Source organism: Artemia franciscana, chromosome 11 (assembly GCF_032884065.1).
Source record: "Artemia franciscana chromosome 11, ASM3288406v1, whole genome shotgun sequence".
In the NCBI taxonomy this organism is placed as follows: domain Eukaryota; kingdom Metazoa; phylum Arthropoda; class Branchiopoda; order Anostraca; family Artemiidae; genus Artemia; species Artemia franciscana.
The window spans coordinates 44,864,371-44,883,943 of record NC_088873.1 but is presented as its reverse complement, the minus strand read 5'-3'; the positions used below and the strand labels follow the sequence as shown (position 1 = coordinate 44,883,943).

The following is a 19,573-nucleotide window of genomic DNA, read 5'->3' as shown; positions in this document are numbered from 1 at the left end:
AACACCCGGAGGTACACAATGCCTTTTAATTTAGTCCAGTATGTCTAGAATATTCCACGAAAATTTCAAAGTGATACCTTCAACCACTTCTGAGATCTTGCAGAAACACATTTTTGACAAGAATGATTTATATCGTGTTTTCTGCTAGTTAAACATCCCCAAATTATCCCTGAAATTTCCCATTAATACTAACAGCCTTTCGTGAGACATTGCTGATGCACTTTTTTGAGAATCTACATCAAATAATTGTGTTAAGATTTGGTTCAACATCCCCATCGACATTCCTGAAAGCAGCCTTGTGTTTAAGGTGCCTTAGCCTATTGGGGGACCCAAAAAAAGATGTGGACTTTGAAAAAAATCAGAGAGAAAGCCGTTAAACTAAATGAAAAATAATTGTAAATGATGAGTACTTCCTGCCCTTATGTTGTCCGGGCCTATTTTCATCATTTTTGCTGGAATTTTAGTTTGTTTTTTTTTTCTACCCGTATAAACAAGGGTTTCTATTTTCAAAAAACACGCAGGGTAAAAAGCAACATACTGAAGTTTAACATCTGTCAAATACCTTATTTCCCCGGCAAAATGAATTGGCTTAAACTACACTCTGTAAAGGGTTCAATAGTCTCCTGCTCCACTAACTTCTGACAAATTAAATTATTTATTTTCTTTCAATTCAACACTTTTCAAGCATTTTTGTACCTGGGATCTTCATATTTTATGCAATATTCGTTCCTTTTTAATTCTAAACATTTACTGATTTTTAAGACAAAAATGTGTCATCAAATGTGATATCAAAGAGATAAGTATGAACATTGCTAAACTGTGGTATACCCGTCCTCCTGTTCCACTTGTAGATTATTTAAGCAAAGTTTTTCATCTATCGATTTTTGTCTGTTGAGTACACGGATTTCTGTTTGCAAAAATCAGACAGAGTAAAAAGTGGAAACTGAAGGAAAACAAACATTGTTAGATGGGTCAAACAAACAGAACAAGACTGTACTTGTTTGTAGGGCGTTTATATATATTCTGTATTTCTGTATACACTCTGATATATTTTTAATAACGCACAATTACTGTTAGGTTGTTTCCCTACTAAATTGATTAATTAAATTGATTACAGTCTTTTCTAAAGTGATTGTAACTTTTCCCCGTAACTTAATGTGTCAATTTTGCTAATAGTCAATAGCCAATTATATTTTCACAATGTTTTTCTTTTCTTTAGATTAAATTAGCATGAATCAAAAGAAAATCCAAATTAATATAAAAAATTTTAACATAAGATGCAGTTTTTTGTATAAATCACTATTTTGAAAAAAAAATAAAAGAATTTCACAATCCTGAATTTTGAAAATTGGTGAATAGAAACCTGAAACTTGCATCAAAATACAGCCTTCTGTAGTGGTCTACAAAAAAAAACTGAAACTTGTGTCAAATTTCATTAAAAATAGGAAATACAAATGACAGGAAATATAAACACAAATGAAAGGAAATACAATAATTTGATAAGAAATATAAATACCTGACACAAACAAGGAAATATAATATGGAAAACGAGGGTGATTTTGAGGTTTTTCTTAAAACAAAGAGAGAAGATAATAGCAGATATTTCGACAAGCTTCTCCAGCAAGCTTCCTCCTCCTCCTTTAGATTTAGCACTGCTCGTCTTAATTTAAAGAAATGAATGGATCCACTATCGAAGAGGCCAGTGGTGCGTCAACAAGCAAACCCTAAAATGGAGAGCCTACTTAGAAATGGGTAAGTAAAAATATTCGAGATTGAGTAGCAACGGAAATCAAAATGGCGGAGATAAGAAACGATACCTAAAAGCTGTACCAATTGCATGCTGAGGCCATTTCCATAAAGCAAGAAGAGTGTCTCACTTTAAAAAAGCAGACCAGAAATACATTAGTGATAAGATGATGAGGATTGACTGATGGTGAACATACTTTAAGTCCGTTCAGTCTGCAGACACTACGGATGAATTGGTCTTGGCGTCCAACATCACCTACTTCCCTCGCCCCGTATCCGTTCAAGGCCTTCAAGATCATATGGGGTAATGAACGTGGACCATACGACTCGTCAGGAGCAGCAAATTACCTAGCAAAGACTCAGTACTTCGTGAAAAGTTGTAATTGCTTTTTGAGTTTGATCTTAAACTTAGATAAATAGTAAACGAGATCGAAGTCTGCTTTTCTCACAATCCTGAACTTTTTAGCTAATTCTCTACGTACATTTTTTTGTGTTGAGGGGGGGGGAGAACAAACTCGAAGAATTTAGGTGTGTTTTCTTCTTCTAATGATTGAGCTACGTCTTTTTGCAAATCCGAGTTTTCTCCCAAGACTCTATTTCTGTAGTTTTATTTATTTACTCTTTTTAGTACAGAGTATACTACTGCTTCTCAATAAAGAGCCTTTATTTCTCACTATTAATTAAAATAAATTAGAGGGGCAATGAAAAACCAGGTTTTAACAAGACTGTACTTGCTTGTAGGGCGTCTCTATATATTCTGTATGTGTGTGTATAATCTGATATATTTTAATAGCCCATAATTACCATTGTAGGTTTTTTTTTTTTCTACATTGATCCATTGACTGATTACTATATTTTTTAAAGTGATTGAAACTTTTCCTTTAACTTAACGAGTTAGTTTTGCTAATAATCAATAGCCTTGAATCTATTTTATCCATCTACCAAATTATATTTTCACAATTTGTTGTGCATTTTTTTTTTATTTAAGTTATATGAATGATAAGAAAATACAAATTAATATCATAAAGTTGACGCATAAAATGCAGGGTTTTGTTGAAATTACTATTTTTAAAAAAAAAAGAATTTCACCATCCTAATTTAGGTAGAGACATGCGTCAAATTGCAGTGCGTAGACTTTAATTTCATAAGAAATGCATGCACTTGTAGAAATACAAGGTTTTTGCACAAAAAATGTTTGTTTTTTTAACTAAAAAAAAATCTATGACGTACGACAACAAACAAAGAATTATTATCTAGAAATTGACGGATATTTCTAGCCAATGGGCAAACGAAGAGAGAGTATAAAAACAGATATTTTGACAAGAATCTGCACCAGCCAATAGTTAGAGTAAAAAAAACAACTAATAATAAAAAATAAAAAATTAACTTTTGAAGCAAACTCTCTTTTGTGGAAAATCTTCTCCGTTAGATAATTCCACTGGAAAAAAATCCATCCCTTTACGAAAAATTCCACTTGGGACCCTCCTTCATCTACAGAATATTCCCTCCGCAGAAAATTACTTAAAGAAAATTTATTAATTTGTTTCTTTTAATTCTTTTCTTTGAGCTATGTGGTTGGGTTTATACTTCCCCTAATAGGCTGAGAAACAGATTGTTTAAATTAATTTGCTTGTTGATTTGAAATACGAAATTTTGGCTAATCATTCACGGGAGCTTTCAAAAAACTCCTAGATATAAAAGAATACACGTAAATTAATGGTTTGGTTTCCTTTACGATAAATTAACTAAAGAGTAAATAACACCAGAATGCTAAAGGTATATTTTACAAAAGCGAGACCCAAAAAATATCAAATATCTTCTATTATATCTCTTACATTATCCCTCCATCCCTTGCCCCCTCTCCACCTCATTCCCCTTCCCCTTTGATTTAAAGCCTCTATTAGTAAATTTATTTCTTAACCTTTCACTTGGGCCCATCTCTTAGTTCTGCACAATGCCCTCATTAGTTCTGCACAATTGCCTATGACAGAGATAGGTGTAGTTTTATCTCTTCTTTAGAAGTTGTCAAAGTATTTTCCCATTTGTTTTTATATTTATAGCAGTAAACTATGTTATTCACTCTAAGAAATCACTCTTTATTTCCAAAAACAGTTCGCAGACGTTAAGTTATGATAATGTGTATCACAACTTCACATATCTTAATCAATTGGGAGTATTAGAAGATTTTGCGTCTATTAATCGCCCGGGTGAACTGTTACTTCAAAGAAAACATCACAAGCATACAATTTACATGGCATCATATTTTTTCAGTCAAGGTTCTTATTGGAGCGAGGTCCACAGAGCCAGTCACTTACACACAAAATTTCAGAGACAGGGATCGATACTATTCTGTGGGATTTGGAATGATCCCATCAAGAAAAAAGGCTCTGTAAAAAAAAAAAAAAAAAAAAAAAAAAAAAAAAAAAAAAAAAAAAAAAAAAAAAAAAAAAAAAAAAAAACAGAAATTAATGTAGGAAAAATCAGATTTTGACTCATTGAAATTTAAGGTTAAAATATTCAGATCAAAATAATGTACCAGAAAGTATTACTAAGCTTGGTTAATTGTCCTATTTTAGTAAAAATGATATTTTGAAATAATGAGACTCTAAGGGGTGTTTTAAGCCTTAACTTTAGGAGATCAGTTATTAGTTATATGGTTTGCTTTCGTTACATCTATTTTGTCACAAATTTTGTTGAACTAGCTCTCAAAGGGATTACACCTGTTTGAACTTTTGAATTGTTTGAACTTGATTCCTTAACCATGAATTAATTCAGTGACTACAGAAATTGTGCAATCTGACACTTGAATTTATCACACAATCAGATTTTTGGCGTTTTGAATTGAGAAAATTAGATACGATGGCCAAGTGTGGTGTGTAGAGAAAATTGGATATAATTTGCCTGCGCGTTAATTACGCTGTTTAGTGTCAAGAAGGATTAGCAGTTGGGCCGATCTCGCACAGTTTGGACTGATTGTTCACTTGGATACATTAGTGAGGCTCGGCCCTCACAGAAAGATAAGTTTCTTTCACTTTATAATCTTTCATTTATAAGGCATGAATCCTGCAAACATTAAAATCGGTGAGTTATTCCTAGCCAAATTTGCGTGCTATCCCCTGTGGCCAATTCGAATCCTAGAGGTAATGACGACGAATACCGGAGACTGCAAATTTGTTGTTTTTTGCTACGGCAAAAAACACGATCGTCAGCATGTATCAGTCGATAATCTTCTTAGTTTTAATGATAATGAGAAGCAAGCATCAACAAAGAAAACTAAGGGTGTAAATCATGCGTTTGATGAGCTAAAAAATCATCCTGATATTTACCGGCAGTTTCTAAAGAAAGGGCAATATTTGGTAACGGATAGCCAGCTTTCGGATTCTACTCCTAATCTTCGTAGCCTAGTGGCCACTACAGAGAATGAACTTGCGGCTACAAAGCAAAATATAACTGAAGAAATCAAGAAAAAATTGATGAAAAGCTTAAAGATTTGACATCCCAAACTACAGCTAATATTCATGCTAATTTTCCAGTTGAAACGATGGTTTCTGAAATTTATGATGCAGTACACATTGAATTCAGCCCAAATTTGAAATAATAGAAAAACATCTAAAAACCTGTAGTCATATGATTGAATTATTACAAAACCGTGTTAATCAGCTTGAGCTGAAATTAGATGGCATAGAGCAGGAAGGGAGAAGTAATTCCCTGCTATTCAACGGTGTCAAACAGATTTCTTCACAAAGTGTTGGTGATGCTATAAAACACGTATTGTTTGTAAAGATGGGCCTAACTAATATTGCGGTTTCAGACATAGTTAGTGTAAAGCGATTTAGTGTTGGTTCAAATATTGCACAAAGACCAGATAAAGTTGCCCCTGTCCTCGTTTAGTTTGGACCAAAAGAAACAGCCCGCCATGTATTTAAAGCAAAGAAGCAGCTTATTGGCTCAGGATTGTTTGTTGCCGAGAATCTTACTAAACGAAAGAGTGCTTCAAAAGATAAGTTTGGAATTCGCAGTGTGTGGTCCGATCAAGGCCGTATTTTTGTGCACGTAACCGATACTGCTCCGATTAGGCGGATCTGGTCTATTGATGACCTTATATAGTATTTTTGATTTATGCGTTTTAAAATTGTTTTCCTTCCATTCTTCTTTATTTCTTTTCTATTATTATTTTTTAATGGTATTGTTTTTAGCATTTTTTTTATGCATATTTATGTTTAATTTATTATTTAGATTCATTATTAACATTTCTTATCCCCATGATTTATCTGTCTTCCCTGTTTGCTCGTCTTCCTCTGTTTTTTTTCTGAAGTGTCACTTTTTTATGTGAAAAATGGTAACGTCTGATCAAGATCGTTTTATTCTTCAGGATTATTTATCGAAAGGTATTGCTGATGATGATGGTATAACGAGTGTTGAGGTAAAGCATATGAGGGAAAGTGATTATATTCGGCTACCATATAATCAAGACATAAATGAAAGGAGTATGCGACTATGTTCTTGGAATGTCCACGTAACTACGAGTTACCTAGATATTTTAGAATTAATTGATCAATTTTCTTCTTCTCTTGATATCATTGGATTATGTGAAACATTTCTTAGCTCAAACCAGTCGATCTCTCTGTATTCATTTCCAGGTTATGATTTTCGTATCAAGAACCGAGTATTGATGGGTCGTGGTGGTGTTGGTTTTCTTGTAAAGAATGGGTTGAATTATCAGGAAAGGGATGATGTTAGTATATGGATGGAAGGTAAGGTTGAAGTTTTTTCAATTGAAATTAAATTTGATGGGAAAAAGAATATAATTTATATGGTGTATAATCCGCCCAGTGCTCACTTGGATGATTTCGTGGGAGGAATGAGTCAGCTGATATCGAAAGTACCGTCTGGAGCAAGTCATATTGTTATGGGTGATTTTAACTTTAACCTGTTGGATTTATCTAGTCATAATGTTGATTTTTTAAATTTTATGATATCGAATGATCTATACCCGCTTGTGAGTGTACCTACAAGAATAACTGGACAGAGTTCAACCCTAATAGATAACATTTTCGTTCGTTCTGCTGATTTGAAGCTTTGTTATGCTGATGTGACTTTTCCTGGTTCTGACCATCTTCCTTTGGTTGGTGTTTTGAAGTGTCAGTTAGGTAGATCCAATAAAAAGAAAATAAAGACAAGATTGATGAAAAAAGAGAATCTTCAAAAGTTTGTGAAGGAAGTTAGTGTCATCGATTGGACCCCTGTATTTTCTGAAGAAGAATCCCCTACGAGAGCATTTGATAATCTAATGACTATTATTTTACCTATTTATGATACCGAGTGTCCCATTAAGGTAATGGAACCCCCGTGTAACAGGAACCCCGTAAGCCATGGATAACAAGTGAAATACTGGAAGAGAGGAAGCGAAGGATTGAGCTTTATCAAGTATATCTAGATGATAAAAGTGATGCTTCGTTTCAATTGTTTAAAAAGCAACGCAATTTAGTGAACAAATTACGTCGCAAAGCTATGGCTGAATATTATGATTTAAAGTTTTCAAATAGTAAAGGAAATATGAAAGAAAACTGGAAACTGATTAAAGAAGTGACTGGTGGGAATGCTGATACTGGCGGGGATGAAGTACAACTTGAGGGCTTTGCCCGTGAAGATAAGAGTGGAATTGTAAATAAATTTGGTAGTTTTTTCTCTAATATTGGTTGTGAAGTGCAAAATAGTGTAAAAAACAGATGTCAACAGGTTCAAGAACATATCATATGTGATAAAAGAGGTGAGAGTTTTGAATTAGCGTTTGATCCGTGTACACGTGATGAACTACTTAAAATAGTTAAATCTCTTAAATCAAATTCTGCTGGAGTAGACGGTTTATCTCTTCGAGCGTTTAAAGCAATAATGCATGATATACTACCATGCCTGCTCTTCATCATTAATCTGTCACTTGAAAAGGGCAGTTTTCCTGATCAGCTAAAAGTTGCGAAAGTGATACCACTTCATAAAGGTGACCCTAAAAAGGAAATTGAGAATTGGAGACCTATTTCTATTCTTCCATTGTTTTCTAAACTACTAGAAAAAGTGGTTCATAATCGTCTATATGGCTTCCTACAGTCTAATAGTTTACTGAGTGAGACCCAATTCGGATTTTGCAAAGGGCACTCGATGACGAATGCTCTGCAACATCTCGTGGAATCAGTGAATAGTGGTATAAATAGAGGTGAAACACCATTGTCTATATTTATTGATATTCGTAAAGCATTCGATACAGTTGATTTTCAAACGCTAATAAGTCGGTTGTAGTCATTAGGTGTCCGAGGAAAGTGCCTGAAATGGTTTGAAAGCTATCTAACAGGAAGATCTCTTAAAGTAGTCTTGAGTGATGTGAACTCAGCAGCATTTCCAGTGATTTGCGGAGTACCAAAAGGTTCAGTGCTGGGTCCGCTTCTTTACCTTATCCATGTTGATCTCCTGCGTTTTTACCTGAAAGATGTGTGTCTTACCTCGTTTGCTGATGATACCGTTTTAACTGTGTTTGCCTCATCTGTGGAGGAGCTGGTGAGAAAAGCGAATCTTGCACTGGAGAGGCTAGAGGTCTTTACCTCATTAAGTCTACTGTGCGTAAATGTGCGCAAGACATTTTTAATGACGTTCTGCAGAGTTGGTACACCGCTAGATGTGTATGGACTCGTAACTTTATGTGGTAAACTAATTCAGCAAGTTGATCATCGCCCGTGGGGTTGGCATACTTCGTCGTCTGCAGCACTTTCTCCCACAGAGGATATTTCTAACTATATATTATACGTTGGTTTATCCATATATCTCCTACGGCTGCCTCATATGGAGCAGTAACTTCTTATCCAACTATAGAACTGCAAATTCTACAAAATAAAGCTGTTAGAACAATAGGTAGATATGTCCAGGATGTGCATGACACCTGTGCTTGCTTTACGTCGCTGAAGCTCCTTAATATCGGTCAGATAAGAGATTACCAGGCTGATGTATTTGTGTTTCAGTGTATGAATGGCCTAGCCCCGGATGTCTTTAAGAGTTTTTTACCAAACAAATAGTGATCTGCATAATTATGGAACAAGGCATAGTAGTTATATCGTTGAGGATTTACGTCATTGTACCCGGTCTTCATTCTCAATTAAACACCTGGGTACAAGTGTAGGGAATGAACTACCAGTGAGCATTAGGGCGGCGGAACACGTACCTCTGTTTAAAAAGAAATTAAAAGATTATTTTTTGGGGGATAAATGTGGAATTCTACTATGGATGGTAGGGTGATTAGGTGAAGAAGGGTGGGTTCGGGAGGTAAGGGTGGGGCTAGGGAGGTAAGGGTGGGGTAGGGAAGTACAGGTGGGCTAGAGTTAAGGTGTTAAGAGTTAATGCTGGGTAGGAGGGTAAGGTGGGGTTGGGAGGAATGAAAGGGGGAGGGAGAGTTGTGTATTAATGAGTAAGAGAGATCGGATTTGTTATTATAGGTAAGTAGATATGTGGACTTTCGCGCGAATACAAACCCTCATAGGTTTTCCCAAGCGCAAAGGTGTTGTATTTTATTTATTTATTTGTGAATGTTGAAATAAAAACTTGAACTTGAGGAAGAAAAAAAAAAACTTGAACTTGAGGAAGAAAAAAAAACTTGAACTTGAATACTTTACAACACAAATTGTTCTAACGGTTTTTCAAAATAATACAAAATCTATAGTATTCAGAGTATATATTTTCACATTAAGGAGGAAAGGGTTGTAAACTTCATTTCTGTTGTTAATGATTTCCTTAGTCTATACTTGTTTTCAATAATAGTCGTTAATATAATATTTGTTCAACATAATAGTCGTTACGCTGACAGTGTACCCCCTTCTCCTGACCATTTATTGCCTATATTAAACATTTTTCTTTTATTATTTTTTTTCATTGTTTAGTCCGTTGTAATTGCGGTTGTGCTAAGTGGCTACAAATATATCCAGTTTAGTATGAGTGTCTGTGTTGAATATTGAAAAAAAAGAGTATATATTTGAGAAGTTAGATCTAGAGCAAAATCTTAGGGGAAGGAGGGTAATATGACAAGGGCGCTAATAACTGACAATTTTATTTTTAAAAAGTTTGAATAAAAAAACAAAAAGTCAAAGAATGAGTGTACCATGAAAAATTTCTTTCCCCTACGAAAATAATGTAAAGTGGAATGATATAACTAATGATAGAATTAATACATTTTTAAAGGGTTAATATGTGCCACCAATTTTAGATTTCACATTATTTGATAATAATGACTTCCATAATAACCTTATATGCGCTCAGGGGACAATTTACAGCCCTTCCCCCTAAGATCTGGGGGACGAGGGGGAGAGGTGTCGAACCCAGAGGCATTGTTAAGACACCTGGACAAATTTGCACAAAAGGGCTCTCTCATAGTTTGGATCTGTTAATTTGGAGGGGCAATCCATTAGGGGGGAAGGCTAGTTGCCTTCTGATCACTTCTGACTCTCAAAAAGAAAACTAGAGCCTTTAAAATCCAATCAAATCAGCCTCTTCCAAAGCTGATATAACCATTTCTTCAAAAATAACCTTAAATACCCCCAGGACACAACTTACGACCCTAGCCCCCACCTCCAGAGGCTTGTTGCCCTCAAATCATTTTTGATTCTTAAAAAGAAATATAGAGTTTTAATTTTTCAATCAAATGAGTATCCTCGAAAGCTGATATGACCACTTCTTCCACAATAACCTTATAGGCACGCAGAGCACAACTTGAAACTCAAGCAATATGTGGCGAGGGTTATATGACACATGGATTACTTGAGGGGGGAGCGTGGGAGGCATATAGCCCACCAATCAAATTTAATTGTTCAAAATAAAATTAGAACTTTCCATTTTCAATAAAATGAGCCTCCTGCTGAGTTGATAAGACCACCCCTTCCATAATAACCTTACATGTCCCAAGGGCACCACTTATAATCCTTTCCCCATAGCTCTGAGGGGCTGTGTCTACCCCAGAGGCAATGTTAAATGACAGGTGGACTATAAAAAAGCTATTTGAAAAATTTGATCAGATATATTCGGGGAGAAGGATGTTGGAGAGGGGGGGGACTAGTTGCCCTCCGATCACTTTTTGACTCTTAAAAAGAAAACTAGAACTTCCCATATCAATTTAGACATGTGTTATCAAAGGCAATATCAAAGAGAAAAATGTGGACGTTGCTAAACAGCGGTATGCCTATACCTCCTGTTCCACTTATAGATCATTTTAGCAAAACTTTTCATCTATATTTTGTCTGTGGAGCATACGAGTTTCTGCTTGCAAAAATCAGACACAGCAAAAAGTGGAAATTCAAGTTTATCATAGGTAAAATATTTACCCAAATCGAATGAAAAAGCATTACATACACATGAGCTACACTCCGTGTAGGATTACTATTCAAATTTTTTACACATTTGAAAGTTTTTTTTTGGTGCAAATATTCATCACAGTCGCTCATTTTAAACTGGATATATTCGAGGCTAATTAACACAAGCGGAAAAAATGGAAAAATAATGGGGAAAAAATAACAGAAAATATGCTATTAAAGCAATAAATGGGTTTATCATGAGAAGGGAGTACACTGACAGGGTAGGAAGTTTTATTTTGAAAACTAGCATACTTTAAGTAATTCATTAACCAAAGAAATGCCTTTACAACCCCCCTCCCCCCTTAGTGTGCAAATATACACACTGAATTGTATATATGCAATAGATTTCTTATTATTTTGAAAAATGTTAGAACCACTTGTGTTGTAAAGAGTTACAACAAAAACTCTGACAACAAACTCTGACAAAATAGATATTACACTACCGACCCATTTAAGTAATTACAGATCTCGTTAAGTGAAAGTATAAAACGCCCCTAAGAGTCTTATTATTTCAAAACATCATTTTTACTAAAATTGGACAATTAACCAGGTTAAGCAATACTTTCTGGTATATTAATTTTGAACTGGGTATTTTAAACGTAAGTTTCACTGAGTCATAATCTGGTTTTTCCTACGTTAATATTTCTTTTTTTTTTTTTTTTTTTACAGAGCCTTTTTTCTGCAACTTTCTGCGTATGGGAATGATTCTGTGGACCTTACTCCCATGAGAACCGTGGCTGAAAAAATGAACTTTAAAATACCTTGTAAATTGTATGGCAGGGATGTTTCCTTTGAAGATCTTATAATACACCGGATTGAGATATGTGAAGCTATGATACAATTTATCACAATTTAAAGACTGCGAACTTTTTTTTTTTAAATAAAGAGTGATTTCTCAGACTATAAAATAGTTGGCAGTTATGAATATAAAACCAGACGTAAAAAAAACAAACTTTGACAACTTTAAAAGATCAGATAAAACTAGACTTATCTCTGTCAAAGGGAATATGAAAGCATTGTCCAGAACGAAGAGGTGCACCCACGTAAAAAGGTCAAGAAATAAATTTACTAATAGGAGGTGGTAAATGAAAGGGGAACCAGGCAGATGAGGAGGCTTGGAATAGAGGGAAAAACAGAGGGATAGTGTAAGAGATAGAATAGAAGATACTTGCGTTTATTTGGATCTTACTTTTGAAAAATATTTATTTAGTATTTTAGTAAATTTTCTATTTAGTTTAATTATCAGAAAGGAAACCGAAAAACCAATTGTTTTTTATATTTTTCTTTATATAGGAGTCTTTTGAAAGCTCACACGGACGATTGGCCAAAATCCCTCATTTCAAATTAACAAGCAAATCAATTAAAATATTCTGTTTCTCAACCCAATAATAGAGCTCAAATCCCAACCACAAAAAAAAACAAAGAAAAGATTTAAAAGAAATAAATTAATGTTATAAATTTCTTTCAGTGATTTTCTGCAGAGGGAATAGTCCGTAGAGATCAGGGTCCCAAAGGGAATTTCTAGTGAAAGGGCGGGGTTTTCCAGAGGAATTCTCTTACGGAAAAGATTTTCCACAAAACAGAGTTTGCATCAAAGGTGTTTGGTCCACAGGGTTTGGTTGTTAAGGCACATCTTACCTCTTAGATAGTGGATCCAACCATTTCTTCAAATTAAGAACAGCAACATTAAATAGTATGGGATAGTTTTGAAACTTCGATGAGGTTGGCTAAGAAACCAAAACGTTTACTGGGGAATAAACAACCTTAGGTGCAATCTTTCGGATATCAATTTTGAGAGGGGGGGGATTCGAGATGTCCGTGACCTAGAGTGTTATAACATCATAGGAGCTTTACTTTGAGCCCAGGATATAATGAGAGTAAAACTCAAATTACTAGAATTTTATTGATTTTTGTACGTCACATCAAATTAAACCAAATTGCCAAAGCTATTAGACAAAATCCGGATAGGATCAAACAATATAAAACCTATAACCCTGAATTAATAAGTATTTATGGGCCCAAAATGTGAGGCACTTGCGTATTCTTAGACTAACATATTCTTGTCCATGTCCCTCTCCACTGGGAGGACCTCCTGATCCGTCCATCAATATTTTCTCTTATGTAGTATACTTTACTTACTAAACAGAATTGTTATTATGTTTCAAAAACGTTGGTTTTAAATTACTCCAAGTGAAATACCAGAAAAGGGTTCTGGATCTGTCTAATGATTTATTTTTTATAATAGAACTACTTCCTAGAATGAACCCTTCCATATGTCTTGATTATACGTAAAAAATTCAAACTTCTGAGCATTTTGGTTTGATATTTATTTATTTTCTTAAGCCCCCCCCCCTCCCCAGTCTTCAGGCTTTTCTTAATCTTATTAAAATTGACATCCCTTTTCTATGCATATTTTTGCATCAACCTTATCAGGGGGACTCTCTTAGGCCCCTCTTAGATCTTGGATCTGCTTCTTTTGTTACTTATTTTTGTTTCCTTTCCCTTCAGCTAAAAATACCCCCGTCTCTCCCAGAAAATTTTGTCGTTCCTTTGTACCAGCTACTGTTTGTTTTTCAGTATCATAACTTATTTTTACAATCTAAATTCCCATGCCTCCAGCTCGGGGTAGCTTTCTGACATTCCTTCTTAAATTGCTACCGTATATTGTTCATTTAAATTTTTACTTTTTGGTACTCCTTCTATACATTTCACATGTGTTATACCTTTCATTATTTGATGTTCACCTCTCCACCCCCATCGCCCAAATGGCAGAACTACCTTGTTTCTTCTTTATTTAAAGCTAAGCTTTCCCAGACGTATTTATACCTTTCATTAGGACCTATTTCAGCTTTAATTACACCGGTTAGGTAACAGCAAGAACACTGATTACAGATTTTTGCCACCCTCATGTTTTCTTCTGGTCATGACCAACACCAGCCAGGCTCTCATGGCAACTTTTGACAGTTGCTCCAAACTGGGAAAACGCAGATCTTAAAAATTTATCAAGTAACAAGAGGTAAGAGCTCATATGGCACTTGTGACGAGGTCGGAAGAGCCAAGAGCTAAGAGCTCATATGGCGTGAGCTCTAGCAAAGTTCTAAGAATCAATGGATTGCTTTATAAGGAAAATCAGAAGCTTAATGCCGGTCGGGATATAAAATGTGAGCTCTGAGTCACAAGGTCCTTCTAAATATCAAAATTCATTAAGATCCGACCACCCACTCGCAAGTTCAAAATAAATAATTAAAATAAGTGCTTATTCTTTCAACCAAGTTTCATCCTGATCTCTCCACTTTAAGTGTTTTCCAAAATTTTTGGTCCCCCCCCCTAATGACACTGGTCCCGCTCGGGATAAAAATACGAGATCTGAGTTTCGAGGTCCTTCTATATATGAAATTTCATTAAGATACGATCACTCTTTCACAAGTTAAAAATACCTCATTTTTTCTATTTTTTTAGAATTAACCCCCCCCCCAGCTCCCCCAAAGAGAGCAGATCCGTTCCGGTTATGTCAATCCTGTATCTAGGACTTGTGCTTATTTTTCCCACCGAGTTTCATCCCCATCCCTCCACTCTAAGCATTTTCCAAGATTTTAGGTTCCCCTCCCCCAACTTCCTCTTCACCGGGTAAGGTCAATATTTAATATAAGAGCTCTGAGACATGATTTCCTTCCAAACATCAAACGTCATTCAGATCCTGTCACTCCTTTGTAAGTTAAAAATACCTCATTTTTATAATTTCTTTAATTAACCCCCCCCCCCACTCCCCTAAAGAGAGCATATCCATTCCGGTTATGTCAATCATGTATCTAGGACTTGTGCTTAGTTTTCCCACCAAGTTTCATCCCGATCCCTCCACTCTAAGCGTTTTCCACAATTTTAGGTCCTCCCCCTCCATTCCCCCCAATGTCATCAGATCCGATCGGGATTTAAAATAATATCTCTGAGACACGATATCCTTCCAGAATTCACATTTCATTAAGATCCGATCACTTCTTCATAAGTTAAAAATACCTGATTTTTCTAATTTTTCAGAATTAACCACCACCGCCCCAACTCCCCCAAACAGAGCAGATCTGTTCCAGTTATGTCAATAACGTATCTAGGACTTATGCTTATTTTTCCCACCAAGTTTCGTTTCGATCCCTCCACTCTAGCGTTTTCCGAGATTTGAGGTCCCCCCACCAACTCCCCCCAATGTCACCGGATCTGGTCGGGATTTAAAATGAGAGCTCTGAGACACGATATCTTTCCAAACATCCAATTTCATTAAGATCCCATCATCCGTTAATAAGTTAAAAATACTTCATTTTTTTTATTTTTTCCAAATTAACTGCCCCCCCCCCTTGATGGTCAAATCGGGAAAATGACTATTTCTAATTTAATCTGGTCCGGTCCCTGATGCACCTAACAAGTTTCATTGTCCTAGCTTGCCTGGAAGTGCCTGAAGTAGCAAAACCAGGACAGACAGACAGACAGACAGATAGACAGATAGAATTTGCAATTGCTACATGTCACTTGGTTAGTACCAATCGTCATAAAAACAATATCATTGATATTAGTATATCCGGTCCCTGATGCGCCTGCCAAGTTTCATTGTCCTAGCTTGCCTGGAAGTGCCTGAAGTAGCAAAACCAGGACAGAGAGACAGAATTTGCAATTGCTACATGTCACTTGGTTAATACCAATCGCCATAAAAACAATATCATTGATATTAGTACATCCATTTTTTCCAATGGCCCTTCAAACTTATAAATTACAAGTAAGGCTTCTGTTGTCAAAATTTTAGTGCCTCATACTGGAATCAAGAAAAAATTAATGTTTTTGAATTTGATTTCAGTTGTAAATTTTTGCTTTGTTTAGAATTATGTTTAAATATTCAATTTTGTTCAAAAAGCTATATTAAATTGTAATTTTGTTTTAAATATAATTTAATTGATGGGTTTCTTTTCGTTGTTTTACTATAAAACCTCTTCTTCTTCTCTCTCTTTCATAACATAATTTAAAATAAGAAATCTAAACCTTCCTGAATTAAGTTAATATTCTATATTTAATTGACAGAAGCCCATAAAAAACGAATTTACTGTTGTAATTTTTTTCTTTCTCACCTCTGATAGATTTACATCTTTAGACGAATTTAAAAGAGTTAGATTTTAGAATTAAAATCAAGCTGGTGGTCTTAAAATAAAAGAGTTAAGAGACATGGCTAATTGAAGAAAAACCCAAGACTGATAGTCTGAGTAAGAGGCAAAGCTGGCAAAAGCCTTTTTCTTTTAAAGCATCAGGGCAAGAATTTTGTCAATTTGGGCAAAAAATTGAAGCAAGACCAAAAACTGTCTCTCAATGAGACTGAGCACATAATATAAACTGAAGTTAAAAAAAAAAGTACCTTTATCAGCAACTTTACATATGACTTTCCAAAAATTATTCCATCCATCTTCTACACTGTCAAGTTTCAAACTATCGAGTTTGGTATTCAACTGTTCTTGGAAATTTTCTCTCGAATTATCATCATGAAGTTTACTAAAAGCATACCTTCCTGAAATGTAGTTATTTTTCTTTAATTTCAGCAGTGAATTAGCCATAAACCCTACTAGACAGTGATCTTTACTTTTATCATTAATAACAGTACTCCTATATGCCCTTGTATCTTGTATTGATCCTAACAGTCTTTGGTTTACAACAACAAAATCTATTGGATTAGCTGCTTTATTGTAATGTGAACACTGCAAAGGTGGGCCATGTACAACTAAATACTGTATTTATTTATTTATTAATACCAAATACGGTAAGCTTTCAAGCTTGTCGCAATTGGTTATAACTATAGTTGTAATACCTATAAAATTGCAGTAGTCTGTAGCCATTACTGTTTCTTTTTCTTTATTTAATTTACCTAGTCTAGGATACCATCTATCCTTATTTCTACCAATCTGGGTGTAAAATTTCTTATAACACCAAGAACTAGATAGTTAACTTCGAAGACCATACTGCCTTTCCATGACAAAAGTATAACAGTAATCATCCCTATTTTGAACTGTTGTACTAGATAGTTTAATAATTTTTCTGAATTTTGTTCATGAGAATGTGATTGTCTACAATATAATAGCCCCTAAAATTTTGATATTCAATATTGGAGCTTATTCTAAGATGTAGGGGAGAGTGGGGCATGTTGGCCAGTGGGGCAGGTTGAACACTTGGGAATTGGTCTGCCATCTATTGCCAAAAAATTTTGTAACTGCTACTGAATGTGAGAAATTGCATCATAAGCATGCCATGAAAATATGGTGGCTATAGCATCTTTGTGAAAAAAGTGGCGGACAAATTTTGTTTTTTCGGTAAGTTTTTATGAAAAATCAAGGTAGACATAGTGTCATTTTGAGAGAAAACGAGAAGAGTAATTACAATAAGATTTTTATCGCAGGAAAGCCAGGTGATTGGCTCCATTTTAGGCTTGGATCTGAATTCTTAACTTTAACAGTTTTTAAAGTAGCCATGTTTTTGTTTAGCTTTCCTCTGTGGGGCAGGTTGGTCACTTTTTTATGGGGCAGGTTGGTCACTTTGAAGACGCACTGTCCAACCTGCCCCACAGTGTGAAAGAAAATGTTATTTATATTTTCTTTGAATATTCTTCATTTTTTGTTATTGTAGGTGAGATTTAACAAAAATGAGAACATACAAGAGAAAAACAGAAAATGGGACCATTCCTCCTGAGGTTATAAGACAAGGTGTGCAAAAAATACTGGAAGGAGGAAAGTTTGCTACTGTAGCCTGTGAGATGCATATCCCCCGATCGACTCTTAAGCGCTACACTCAGAAGTTCTTAACAGAAGTTGGCACAAGTACAAATGATGTCAGTGAAGTACCACTGGAAAATTTCATCCCACGGTACAAAACGCGCAAAATATTTACGGCTGAAGAGGAGAAAAGCCTTGAAAATTATCTTATTAGAGCATCACAACTTCATCATGGACTTTCGACAAGGGAGGTCAGAAAATTAGCGTTTGATTTTGCTGAGAAACTGGGTAAGGATATTCATCACTGGGAAGAAGCAAAAACAGCTGGAAAGGACTGGCTCTGGGCCTTTTTACGCTGCAACCCAACACTTTCTCTACAATCTCCAGAAGCAACAAGTATTGCAAGAGCTACTGCCTTTAACAGACCTGTAGTCAATGCTTTTTTTGACACATACGAGTCATTGCTGCACAAATACAGTTTTTCGGCTTGTGATGTATGAAATTTAGACAAAACTGACCCCACTACTGTTCAAAATCCAAGAAAAATAGTGGCTGAGAAAGGAAAGAAGCAAGTTGGAAGAATTACATCAGGAGAAAGAGGGGTGCTAGTTACAATGTGCACAGCTGTGTCTGCTCAAGGAATTGCCATCCCACAATTCATGATTTTTCCAAGGGTAAAGTATCTTCCTCACATGATGAAGGGATCTCCACCTGGGAGTGTGGGCGTTGCTCATCCCTCGGGATGGATGACTGGAGAGAACTTTGTTGTTTTTCTTGAACATTTCATCCGCCACAGCAAGCCTAGCGTTGAAAGGCCAGTGCTACTTCTGATGGACAACCACACTAGCCATGTTACCATTGAGTTGCTTGAACTGATGAAGAAGTCCCACATCATTGCATTAACCTTCCCGCCACACACAAGCCATAAACTGCGGCCGCTAGATCAGAGTTGTTACGGACCATTCAAGGCATACTATAATGCTGCCTGCAACATGTGGATGACAAAGAATCCAGGAAAATCCATTTCTATTTACAATGTAGCAGAGCTAGTTGGAACTGCCTTTCCTCGTGCATTGACTTTAACAAATATCACATCTGGATTCAGGGTTGCCGGAATTTGGCCTTGTGATCGTTTTGTGTTCACGGATGAGGAATTTCTTGCCGCAGAGGTTACTGACAGACTTGATCCATCTGGTATTGCGCAACGAGCAGGATCAGAGATGTTTGTTGGACAAGATAGTGGAAGTCAATCACAGTCAGAACCAAGTTCAGCTGATCTTCAAGCCCTTGTGGGATCAACGTCTGCTGCACTTAGACCAGAAGTAGTAAGACCTTACCCAAAAGCACCACCAAAAAAGGGTGATACGATTAAACGGAAGAAGGGAAGGTCTCAGGTTCTTACTGACACACCAGTAAAAAACGCTTTAATTGAAGAACTGTCAGCTAAGAAGAAACGCAAAGGAGAAACTGAGGAGAAAAAAAAAACTAGTAAATCCGGTAAGAACACTGCAAAAGAAATGCCACATAAGACACTTTTTGTCAAAGCAGACAATTTCAGCTCAGATAGTGAAAATAAGATGGTCTTTGACGACGATTCCGACCTTGATGTTGATATGGATGACTGTACAACTGAAAAAGATGAAGTCAGTGTTGGTGACTTTATCCTGGTGGAGTTTTTAGGCAAGAGAGTGAAAAAGTATTTTGCCGGTG

The 19,573-nt window shown here is 35.7% G+C and overlaps 1 long non-coding RNA gene across 2 annotated transcripts in view; it reads right to left on the bottom strand.

The window, feature by feature from the left end:
• Positions 1–19,573, bottom strand: part of LOC136033276 (uncharacterized) — a 106,600-nt gene that overhangs the window by 81,383 nt on the left and 5,644 nt on the right. For both annotated transcript variants that reach the window (XR_010618898.1, XR_010618899.1), the window contains exons 2-3: positions 16,519–16,668; positions 1,517–1,724 (exon numbers count right to left, since the gene is read on the bottom strand). This is a non-coding gene — a long non-coding RNA (uncharacterized LOC136033276). The remainder of the gene's footprint in view (positions 1–1,516; positions 1,725–16,518; positions 16,669–19,573) is intronic.